The 12,520-nt window shown below is 41.3% G+C and overlaps 1 protein-coding gene across 6 annotated transcripts in view; it reads right to left on the bottom strand.

Moving 5' to 3' along the window:
- GALNT11 (polypeptide N-acetylgalactosaminyltransferase 11) overlaps positions 1 to 12,520 on the bottom strand; it is a 52,682-nt gene that overhangs the window by 25,362 nt on the left and 14,800 nt on the right. For 2 of the 6 annotated variants that reach the window (XM_070368953.1, XM_070368954.1), the window contains exon 2: positions 5,435 to 5,850. The exons of the other annotated variants lie outside the window; for them this stretch is intronic. The gene's annotated coding sequence lies outside the window, so the exon portion shown is untranslated. The remainder of the gene's footprint in view (positions 1 to 5,434; positions 5,851 to 12,520) is intronic. 6 annotated transcript variants of the gene reach the window in all.

The raw sequence follows: 12,520 nt of genomic DNA, 5'->3' as shown, positions 1-12,520 counted from the left end.
GAAAGAGTTCAAATAATCCCATTTTCCCTCTCCTTATGATGTCTTATAAACAATAGGGCACTGAACAGCAATGTTTTCCTAAGCTTCTTGTAATATCAGGTCTTCATGGAGGCTTCACACAGCCCCCTCAGGAATTGTCTGTAGAGAGCCCACTGCACATATAAAATCGTTTCACTGAACGTGAGAGCAGAGAAACACTATTTAAGTCATGTACAAACAAGAAATCTACAAAGCAATACTACTTATACATTACTAACTTCTATAGTATAAAATAATTTTTTCAAAAATTATCATGCCCCCCCAAACCAGGACAAAGCAAATCAGCATCAGTAAGCTCCAATTCAAAAATTAAGCTGTTTTGTACAATGTTATGCCATAAGCCCGAAAGACAGCAAATGGTTCAATTTCTTAACTATCTGCCAACCAAAAACTATTAGTTCTTTCACCACATGTCAATTCAAAAGCTTAAAAAACAAAACACCAGTACCCAAACAATCAAAAACATCCCACAACAGTAACACCAATGGGAAATGACCACCGCACAAAAGGAAAGTCAGACACCAATCAAAGTGCTGTCAGGTCAGCTGCAGCACTGTTGAGTTAAGACAGGCACAGAAAAAGATCCACTTTATTTGGAAGTGGAAGAAAACTTTCTCTAAGCAAAATGAATGGAGCCATTAAGACAAAGGATTAAAGTTACAAATTTGTAACTTTGCAACAAAATGTTGCAGACAATACTGAGTAGAAACATTTAGGTGAAACATTCAGTTCAGTTAGTCAGTCAGTCACTCAGCCCTGTCTGACTCTTGACTCTGACCCCATAGACTGCAGCACACCAGACCTCCCCGTCCATCACCAACACCCAGAGCTTGCTCAAACTCATGTGCATCGAGTCAGTGATGCCACCCGACCATCTCATCCTGTCATCCCCTTCTCCTCCTGCCCTCTATCTTTCCCAGCATCAGGGTCTTTTCCAATGAGTCAGTTTTTCACATCAGGTAGCTAAAGTATTGGAGTTTCAGCTTCAGTATCAGTCCTTCCAGTGAATATTCAGGACTGATTTCCTTCAGGATGGACTGGTTGGATCTCCTTGCAGTCCAAGGGACTCGCGAGAGTTTTCTCCAACACCACAGTTCAAAAGCATCTATTCTTCGGGCTCAGCTTTCTTTGTAGTTCAACTCTCACATCCATATATGACTACTGGAAAAACCATAGCTTGACTAGACAGCCCTTTGTTGGCAAAGTAATGTCTCTGCTTTTTAATATTCTAGGTTCGTCACAGTGAGAGAGTCAATTCCTAGGCAGGTTGATAAGAAGTCCAGGATCCCCAAGGAGGAGAAGAGGGTCTGGTGCTCTGGAAGTAGAGAGAGGTGTCTAGAATTCTCGAGGAGGAGGAAAAGACAAATGTGTTTTCTCTCTCTCTCTCTCTCCATTCCTTAGTCACAGTCACAGAAAACTAAAAAGAAACTTTTTTTCTTTAAGCCTAGAACTGATGATTACACAACAAACAACTGTATTAGGGATTATATAAAAACAATGTATCCTGCTTGAAGACAGTTTCTCCTTCCTGAAGACCTTCTGGCTAATCCTGTTATCTTAAAATGTAAATTGTGGGTCTAGTAAGATCTTTACAATCTTGAGACATTCTTATTGTAATAACTAATTAAAACAGTATATAACTCCCTTGCTAAGACTAGGGAGGTGGGCACTCTCCATCCCCTTCTGAGGTCTCTGTCAGAACCTTTCTCTGTCCCTTTTCGTACTTTAATAAAACTGCTACACAAAAGCGCTTGAGTGATCAAGCCTGGTCCTGAAACTAAATCTTCTTTGGAGATCAAGAATCTGACACCGTTCACCATAAGCTAGAAATAGCTTTTCTTCCAAGGAGCAAGCATCTTTTAATTTCATGGCTGCAGTCACCATCTGCAGTGATTTTGGAGCCCCCAAAAATAAAGTCTGTCACTGTTTCCCCATCTATTTGCCATGAAGTGATGGGATCGGATGCCATGATCTTCGTTTGCTGAAGTTCAGTTTTAAGCCAACTTTTTCACTCTCCTCTCACTTTCATAGAGGATCTCTAGTTCTTTGTTTTCTGCTCCACACATCTGAGCTTATCGGTATTTCTCCCAGCAATCTTGATTCCAGCTTGTGCATCATCCAGCTCAACATTTCACATGATGTACTTGCATATATGTTAAATAAGCAGGGTGACAATATACAATCTTGACGTACTCCTTTTCCAATCTGGAACCAGTCCATTGTTCCATGTTCGATTCTAACTGTTGCTTCTTGACCTGCACACAGATTTCTCAGGAGGCCGGTAAGATGGTCTGGTGGTATTCTCATCTCTTGAAGAATTTTCCACAGTTTGTTGTGATCCACACAGTCAAATGCTTTGGCATAGTTAATAAAGCAAAAGTAGCTATTTTTCTGGAACTCTCTTGCTTTTTCTATGATCCAACAGATGTTGGCAATTTGATCTCTGGTTCCTCTGCCTTTTCTAAATCCAGCTTGAACATCTGGAAGTTCTCAGTTCACATACTCTTAAAGCCTCGCTTAGAGAATTTTGAGCATTACTTTGCTAGCCTGTGAGATGAGTGCAACTGTGTGGTAGTTTGAGCATTCTTTGGCATTGCCTTTCTTTGGGACTGGAATGAAAATGGACTTTTTTAAAAAATATAAATTTATTTTAATTAGAGGCTAATTACTCTACAATATTGTATTGGTTTTGCCATATATCAACATGAATCCGCCATGGGTGTACATGTGTTCCCCATCCTGAGCACCCCCCCAACCTCCCTCCCCATCCCATCCCTCTGGGTCATCCCAGTGCACCAGCCCCGAGCATCCTGTATCATGCATCAAACCTGGACTGGTGATTCGTTTCACATATGATATTATACATGTGAAAACTGACTTTTTCCAGTCCTGTGAACACAGTTGAGTTTTCCAAATTTGCTGACATACTGAGTGCAGCACTTTCACAGCATCATCTTTTAGGATCTGAAATAGCCCAGCTGGAATTTCATCACCTCCACTAGCTTTGTTCCTAGTGATGTTTCCTAAGTCCCACTTGACTTTGCATTCCAGGATGTCTGGCTCTGGGTGAGTGATCAGATCATCATAGTTATCTGGGTTATGAAGATCTTTTTTGTACAGTTCTTCTGTGTATTCCTGCCACCTCTTAATATCTTCTGCTTGTGTTAGGTCCATACCATTTCTGTCCTTTATTGTGCCCATCTTTGTACGAAATATTCCCTTGGTATCTCTAATTTTCTTGAACAGATCTCCAGTCTTTCCCATTCTATTGTTTTCCTCTATTTCTTTGCACTGATCACTAAGGAAGGCTTTCTTATCTCTCCTTGCTGTTCTCTGGAACTCTGCATTCAGATGGGTATATCTTTCCTTTTCTCCTTTGCCTTCAGCTTCTCTTCTTTTCTCAGCTATTTGTAAGGCCTCCTCAGACAACCATTTTGACTTTTTGCATTTCTTTTTCTTGGGGATGGTCTTACCACTACCTCCTGGACAATGTCACGAACCTCCGTCCACAGTTCTTCAGTGAAACATTAGATTTTAACTAAAACAGGCATTATAACTTCCTAAAATATTTGCTTGGAGGTAGGGAAAAAACAAGCAAATAATAACAAAAACAAAAGCACTAATTCTTCAAAAGGCCATGAAATTCTTTAGTTTAAGACTTAACCTCATGGGGCTTCCCTGGTGGTCCAACGGCTAAGAATCAGCGTGTCACTGCAGGGGACGTTGGTTCGATCCCTGGTCCAGAAACTAAGATCCCACATGCCGTGGAGCAACTAAGCCCATGTACGACAACTACCCACATGCCTTAGAGCCTATACTCTGCAACAAGAGAAGTCACTGCAGCCACAAAGAGCCTGTGTGCCCCAACAAAGACCCAGCGCAGCCAAAACATAAATAGAAATAAAAAGACTACCTGTACAGGCTGCTCTGATTCCATAAAGAACTGTGAGTAAGAAGCCAATCTCTTCTTCAACTGTGTAAGGAGATTTATATTTAGATTCTTTTCCTCAAACCACTCCAGGCCTTCCCACTTCAACAGTGGCCTCCCTGACAGGGAACACAGAAGGGAGCCACGCACAAGGGACCAGGAGAGGAAGCCAGCCAACATTTCCAATCACAGAGAAGCCAGAGTGGGCTAATCAAGAGCTCTGCCATTAAGCAGCTCAGGACAACAGGGGAAGGTTAGGGTTCAACAAATGTTAACTTTTTCTTCATTAGGTCTAATTTTAAAATATAATATGAAAGGTATCTGTGACCATCTGTTCCTTACAATGACCTGAAAGTCCCTATGTAATAGTCCGACTGTTATCTCCCACTATTTTCCTCCTCATTCGTTTTCATCCTAGACACAGTCTCCTTATGGGTCACTAAAAGTGTAAGGGATTATGCATGGGTTCTTCCCTCTGCCTAGAATACTTTTCATCCCAGCCCAGGTGGTGCGAGTGGTAAAGAACCCACTTGCCAATGCAGGAGATGTAAGAGACACGTGTTCAATCCCTGGGTTGGGAAGATCTCCTGGAGGAGGGCTGGGCAACCCACTCCAGTATTCTTGCCTAGAGAATCCCATGGACAGAGGAGCCTGGAGGGCTATAGTCCACAGGGTCACAGTCAGACACGATGAGCGACTTAGCACACAGCTTCACCTCTACTGAATCTTTGCTCAACTATTACCTTAACAAAGTTCTGTCTAGAGAAGCAGGTTCAAAACTGCAACTCAACCACCAAACACTAGCACTTCCCATCCTCCCTACTCCATACAACTTACCACCTTCTTACATATATTGATTTCTTATTCATTATGTTAATTATTGTCTGTCTGCTCCCTGTTAGAACGTATGCTTCATCAGAGCAAGAGTTTTTTGTCTGTTCTGTTTCTTGCAGTATCCCCCAAGCTTATAACAAAAGCTAGCACACAGCAAACACTTAATAAATATTTGTTGAAATTAATTAAAAATTTTCTGGAGAAGATTCTTGAGAGTCCCCATTGGACATCAAGGAGATCAAACCAGTCAATCCTAAAGGAAATCAATTCTTAATATTCATTGGAAGGACTGATGCTGAAACTCCAATACTTTGGCCACCTGATGTGAAGAGCTAACTCATTGGAAAAGACCCTGATGCTGGGAAAGACTGAAGGCAAGAGGAGAAGGAGGCGACAAAGGATGAGATGATTAGATGGCATCAACGACTCAATGGACATGAGTCTGAACAAACTCTGAGAGATACTGAAGGACAGGGAAGCCTGGCGTGCTGCACTCCATGGGGTTGCAAAGAGTCGGACACAACTTAGTGACTGAACAACAAATGAAAAAATTACTGTAATGTGGTTATCGTGTGCTTGCAAAATGCTGGGATTTCCAAACAAATATACTATTCTGTTTGAGCCAAGCAGTACCTTAATGCTATGCATGGAGATCTTATTTCAACCTTATTTCAACAACAGTATGGGCTTCCCAGGTGGCTCAGAGGTGAAGAATCCTCCTGCCAATGCAGGTTCAATCCTTGGATGGAGAAGATCCCCTGGAGTGGAAATGGCAACCCGCTCCAGTGTTCTTGCCTGGAAAATCCCATGGACAGAGGAGCCTGGTGGGCTACAGTCCAGGGGGTCGCAGTCAGACACGACTGAGCAACTGAGCATGACAACTAGGCAGGACAGTAGCCATATTTATTATTGGAAATGGTTTCAAACCGCCCCCCCAGACTCTCATTGTCCAATTTCACAAATTAAATAAAGCTCTCTGCTATAAAAAGAGGGGCTACTTTCCACTTTGTCCACTGCACGATTTTCGGCTTCCTCTTGGCTGCCAGCACCTAAGGGCAAAATGAAAAAAGTTTTTTCTTCACCCATAAGGTTTGACCCACTCCATCAAGATTTTTCACACAATACCCCCAGCTCACCCTCTCCACAAGAGCACATCAAGATTCCTTGGTCTAAACTACAAAATGTATTAACTCTCAACAATTTTATGGGTAAATAGAATATTTTTCAAGCTATATTATGGTAACTTTTTACAGAAATTTTTTATGTAGTGAATCGTTATTAAATCGTTACTAAATTGAGGAACCTATAAAAATGAGAGGAACTGACAAAACCTGGTCATTTTTTAAAAATATAATTAATTCAAAATCTTCAGAAGCAAAAAATTTCAGGAGTCTTTTAAACAGGTCAAGAAGTTAACACCCAAATATAAAGAAAGTGGAAACCAATCAGATGCCTGTTATAAATAAAATAACAAGTCCTTAACTGCTTAAGAAATTAAAACATTCAAACAAAAATCAAAAGGCTGAAAACTGAATCTATGCTAACAAATAATGAATTCAGCATCTACATGATAAAAAGGTTTTTGCTTCATACTATCTGCCATTCCTTCTATATAGCCATGGCCTCAATATCCGAGGCTTGAAAGCTGTTAAAAGGAGGGTCAAAACAAACATTTAAGGTTAGTTAATGCAAAACAACTAGTGACCAAATACTTTCAATCATAAACTTGAATAGTTAATAAAGCAAAAACTTCAGCAGTTAGATACCAAGGTAATATATTCTTCAAAATGTAAATGAATAAAAGGCTATGCTGAGCTTAGTCGCCCAATCGTGTCCAACTCTTGCAAACCCGTGGACTGTATCCCGCCAGGCTCCTCTGTCCGTGAGGATTCTCCAGGCAAGAATACTGGAGTGGGCTGCCATGCCCATGCCATGCCATGCCAGGGAAGATCCCCTCCAGGGGATCTTCCCCACACAGGGATCAAACCCAGGTCTCCCGCAACGCAGACAGATTCTTTACCATTTGAGCCACCAGGGAAGCCCAGATAAAGGGCCGACCACCTGTTTACGTGAATTTTCAGTAGACAAGACGGTGTGGTTTCACGTTTCCTCTAGCCACAGTCTGGGAGCTGCCAGGGAACAGGTGGCTGGCTAGTAAGCTGAGAGTCGGTTTTGCCAGGGTGGTACAGAGGAAGAAGAACAGGGAAAGGTATATGCAGTGTGCTGATCAGAATGACAGGTCACAGATTTAAGCCAGACAAGGAGAGCTGAGAGGCTCAGGAAGAATGAAGCAGGATGAAAAAATGTGGACAGGCCAATGGGCCCTGGTGTAGCTGAATGGCCGTTGGAGTTATGTTACCAGAGAGAGTGATCTGGAAAGATGCATGTTGTGGTGGAAAATGAGAGGCTAACGCTCAGATTCTGGAGAGGTACAGTGAATCAGAGAAGAATCCTTTCCAGACACACAAACTGGAGATACCCCAGTGAACAATTTGCCTACAGTATAAGCAACCCCCTGAAGACACAAGCATTTCCACCTTTTCAAACTCATTATGGTTAGCACAGCATCTGTGGTGAACAGTTAAGGTGTATTCATGTTCCAAAAGAAGTTAGAGGACATTGTTTAGGTTGTGCGCAATGAGAAGAGTGTAATAACGTAAGCAGAGCTAAACAGTTTACATAGACAGTCTCATTAGATGTTGTCACCATTTTATTTTTTTACTGAACTGTAACCGGGGTATTTTTATACCTTACAAAGTGATCACCACGCTAAGTTCAGTGATCATCTGTCACCACAAAGTTATTACGTCATCACTGACTAATATTTCTTCTGCTGTGCATAACTGGAAGTTTATACCTCTTAATCTCCTTATCTGTTCCATGCACCCCCACCCTCCTCCCCTCTGGCAATTACCAGCTTGTGTTCTGTATCCAGGAGTCTTTTCTCTTTTGCTATCATTGTTTTCTTTCTTAGATCCATATGAGTGACTTATTTCACTAACAGTGAAATATAATACCTTCTAGATCCATCCCTGTTGTCACAAATGGCACAATTTAAGATGATACTAAAATCATTCCACTAATTTTCCAGTCATAGCCTATTAAATGTACTGAACAATCTAACATTTTTCTTCTGAAAATCATTAAATAATTCTAGAGAAAAGGCTAACACTGGAATCATGTAAGAGTTTTATATGCCAGACACCACTCAAGGTGCTAGGGATTGATACTTTAAGTTTTGCTATTATGCTAAAAAAAAAAATCAGAAAATAATAGGTTGGTGCAAAAGTACTTGTGATTTTGCACTGCTGAACTCTGCTGCTTGATATTGGAATACAGCCTTAAATAAATATGGTTATGTTATTATCGCTTTGTTTTTTTGCTAATGACATTACTTGCTGTTTATTTTATATATTTATTTTAGAGTAGGAAAATGATGTTAGACAAAAAACAAATTCAAGTGATTTTCTAACTTGAATTCAAAATGGGTTGTAAAGCAGCCGAGAGAACATGCAACATCAACAATGCATTTGGCCCAGGAACTGCTAATGAACGTACAGTGCAGTGGTGGTGGTTCAAGCAGTTTTGCAAAGGAGACGAGAGCCTGGAAGGTGAGGAGCACGGTGGCCGGCCATCTGAAGTTGACAGCGACCAACTGAGGATCATCAAAGCTGACCCTCTTAAAACTACACGAGAAGCTGCCAAAGAATTCAATGTTGACCATTCTACAGTCATTTGGCACCCCACTCCAGTACTCTTGCCTGGAGGATCCCATGGACAGAGGAGCCTGGTAGGCTGCAGTCCACGAGGTCTCTAAGAGTCGGACACGACTAAGTGATTTCATTTTCACTTTCGCTTTCATGCATTGGAGAAGGAAATGGCAACCCACTCCAGTGTTCTTGCCTGGAGAATCCCAGGGACAGGGGAGCCTGGTGGGCTGCCGTCTCTGGGGTTGCACAGAGTCGGACACGACTGAAGCGACTTAGCAGCAGCAGCAAAGGTGACAAAGATCAATACACATGAGCTGACAGCAAATTAAAAACTGTCATTTTGAAGTGTCGTCTTTTCTTATGCTATACAACAACAAACCATTTCTCGAATGGATTGTGACATGAGATAAAAAGTGGAACTTCTATGACAATCGGCAATGACCAACTCAGTGGTTGGATCAAGAAGCTCCAAAGCACTTCCCAAAGCCAAACTTGCACCAAAAAAAGGTCATGGTCACTGTCTGGTGGTCTGCTGCCCGTCTGGTCCACTACAGCTTTTTGAATCCCAGTGAAACCATTACATCTGAGAAGCATGCTCAGCAAATTGATGAGAGGCACTGAAAGCTGCAAGGCCCGCAGCCGGCACCGGTCAACAGAAAGGGCCCAATTATTCTCCATGATGACGCGCGACTGTGTGTCGCACAACCAATGCCTCAAAATTTGAACAAATTGGGCTACGAAGTTTTGCCTCATTGTCATATTCACCTGATCTCTCACCAATGGACTACAACTTCCTCAAGCCCCAGGACAACTTTTTTCAAGGAAAACCCTTCCACAACCAGCAGGAGGCAGAGAATGCTTTCCAAGGGTTTGCTGAATCTCAAAGCATTGATTTTTACACTACAAGAATAAACCTACTTCTCGTTGGCAAAAATGTGATTGTGATGGTTCATATTTTGATTAATAAAGACATGTTTGAGCCTAGTTATAATTATTTAAAATTCATGGTCCGAAACCGCAATTATGTTTGGCCCAAAACATGCGCTGAGAAGCTGGAGCTGGGGTACTGAATTAAGAATGCTGAATGGGGAGGCCCAAGCCAACCACGTGGAGGCCGCATGGAGCTCCTCTCAGCATCCCGGCTCTCACTATGGAGAAGTGAAACCCACCGGGTTGTGTGACTGAAGGCACTTTTTCAGTATACCCTCACAAAGGATGGAGGCTCAGGTGTCAACTACAATTGGGCACTTGCCATCTCATGTGACAAGGATTAAATCATGTGCTGCTGCAGCTGCTGGTTTTCAGCACCCTCTGAAAGGAGCTCAGGGTGGAAAGTAGGAAAGGAGGCATGCTGTGCTAGGGGAAAAACTAGCAGGACAGGCCTTCAGATAGTTAAGACATTTTCAGGAGCTGCTTTTATGAGCCAGATCCTTGTATCTCCTCATATCTAGAAAAGCACTCAAATTCCTCATGGTGACACGGTCTCGTGACTAGCAGAAAGCTTCACCTGACTAGCAGAAACCCTCTGGAAAAATATGTGCTCGATTGCATGCATGCCCCCATCACTAAAATCACACATCTCCTGTCCTTCCCCGCTGCCTCTCTGGCGCAGTGTCTCAGAGCTGTCTGAGGTGCTGTCTCCCAGGCTGCAGTCCTCATTTTGCCCCAGATAAAACTTAACTCGCAACTCTTGCATTGTGCTTTTAAGTTGACATATGAGACATATTATTACTTATGGATCCCAGAATCAGTGGGGCGGGGGGTGGGGCAGGGACACAGGACAACAGCCCAGGGGAAGGGCGTTTCTCTGTCTGAGGACATCAGCAGGAAAGAGGGCAGGGTAGCAGGCGCCTCTGACTGACTGGGGTGGTCGTGAGTTTCTGCAGGCTTAACGCTAAGCGGCTATTTTAAACGATGCCCTGGGAAAAGCAAAGTGGCGAAGTGCGAGCATCCTGACCAGGAGTTATTATCATGTAAAAGGCCCAGACAGCAACTCAGAAAAACAAAGTTGTTTTCCCCAAAAGTTGTCTTTCTCATCAAAATGTAGATGAACAAGAAGTTAAAAATTAAAAAACCCTGAAGTCTATCAATGTTTTGCTGCAAATTCTACCAGTTATTTTTAATCTTCCTACCCTAGTCACAAAACATTATAGTGCTATTTGTAATTAATGAAAAATAAATGTAATAGATTCAAGTTAGTAGCACTATGGATAATATTCTACTTTTCTTCATTTAAAAAGAAATATAAAAGAGTATGTATTTCTTTAATAATAAAGGTAAAATTTTTCTTAGGAAAAAACTTCCTAATTTAAAAACAAGAACCAATTTGGAGAGGATTAAATATTTAAAGGCTTCACATGAAATATACGGGCTTTTAACTTCAGAAGCAAAGAGATTTTAGCATCCTTAAGGGAAAAAATATTTTAAATCCATTAATTTGTCAAAAATTTGACAATAAAATTTGGACACTGAACAAATATTCTAGAAGGATTTGAAAAATTACGTTTTCTCTATTAAATCATTATCTAGTCTGAAATTAGCATGCCTCTTTCAACAGCCACCTTTTTTTACTACAAGACTAATGAGACAATTCTATTTAATCAAACAGGACAGCCCTCACTTTCCTTCAGTACCAAATAATTATCATCATATTCATCTCTAAATGTTAAGTATTTACCTTTCAGTAGTTTCCAGCTGTTTTCTCATCAGTATATATTCCAAAGGGTCAAACAGTAAACATTTTGTCGCTTTTTCCATGAAAGAGAGTCATATTTTGCCTCAGCTAGAGTCAGTACTGATTTATAACAGTGCCTTTCCTACATACCCTGTAAAATTACCAAGTGATGACAACACAAAAATACACACTATTCTTTCCCATTCCTTATCTACTCTGAAGGCTAGAAAGAAATGTATTTCATAATTACAATTATTGAACTAGGAAAGGTTCAGAGCAAATTCCAGACATCACAAGCTCTCTGGGAATAATCCTTTGATCTTTTGATATTTATGAATGTCCTCTCTATAAGAAAATCAAGGAGCATAAACACACGTAAGTGTCTACATATGATATCTCAAATGCAGAGGAAAACCACATGGTAATGTTGATTGGATGGAGACAAAAGCAAATTTAAACACTAAAGAAAACCAAAAGGATAGAAAATATGACAAATTACTTAAACTTACCAAGTTTAGGACACCTGCTTTGTCAGTGAATAAGGGCTGATAGAAGCTAACAAGGCTAACTATTGTTCTTTAATACTCTCTCCCATCAAATGCTCCAGTAAGGAGCAGCTCTCCCTAGGTAAGACCTACGGTAGACAGGAAGAAGAAAGTGACCACAGGCTCAAAAGGGCCTGCACAACCAACATTTACTTAATGGAATCATTACTCTCAAGGTCTTTCTAACTCTGTATTCTAGTATACATACTAAAGCTTCTTTATTACAACGGTCATACTTTACCTCATTTCTGACCCCATGGATCTGATCAAGATTGCCAGGCATCCTCAAGAAATGCCCTGACTGCAGCTGACATTTGATCTTTTCTTCAGTCCCAGCAGAAACAGCCCATATCTTGTCAACACAGGGATTTAAACTCAAATGTAGTCAGAAGCCAAGCAGATTATGAAGAGGAAAGAGAGAAAATAAGCGTGGTTCTACGTGTCAGGGCACGTCCCCCAGCTAAAGCAATTCAAATTTAAAACTCCAAAAGGTGCTGACCAGCCTCCAGATTGCAACATTTTTTTTTTTTTGGCTGCATGAAATGGCTTGTGGGATCACTTCCCAGACCAGAGCCTGAACCCAGGCCATGACAGTGAAAGCACCAAGTCCTAACCACAAGACCATGCAGGGTACGCCCCAGACTGCAACTTCTCATGGGGATGCATCAAATGAACAGTGCATAAACACAACCCCCAAAACCACAAAAACTATTACTGCTTGTTCCCTTTCTGCCCATAAGAAGGAAGATTAAGTCAAAAGTATATCAGATAAAGATGAAATGAATGAATA

Source organism: Bos mutus, chromosome 4 (genome assembly GCF_027580195.1).
Source record: "Bos mutus isolate GX-2022 chromosome 4, NWIPB_WYAK_1.1, whole genome shotgun sequence".
NCBI classification, from domain to species: Eukaryota; Metazoa; Chordata; class Mammalia; order Artiodactyla; family Bovidae; genus Bos; species Bos mutus.
Note: the sequence above shows the minus strand (reverse complement) of the source record. Positions and strands in the feature narration are given on the sequence as shown.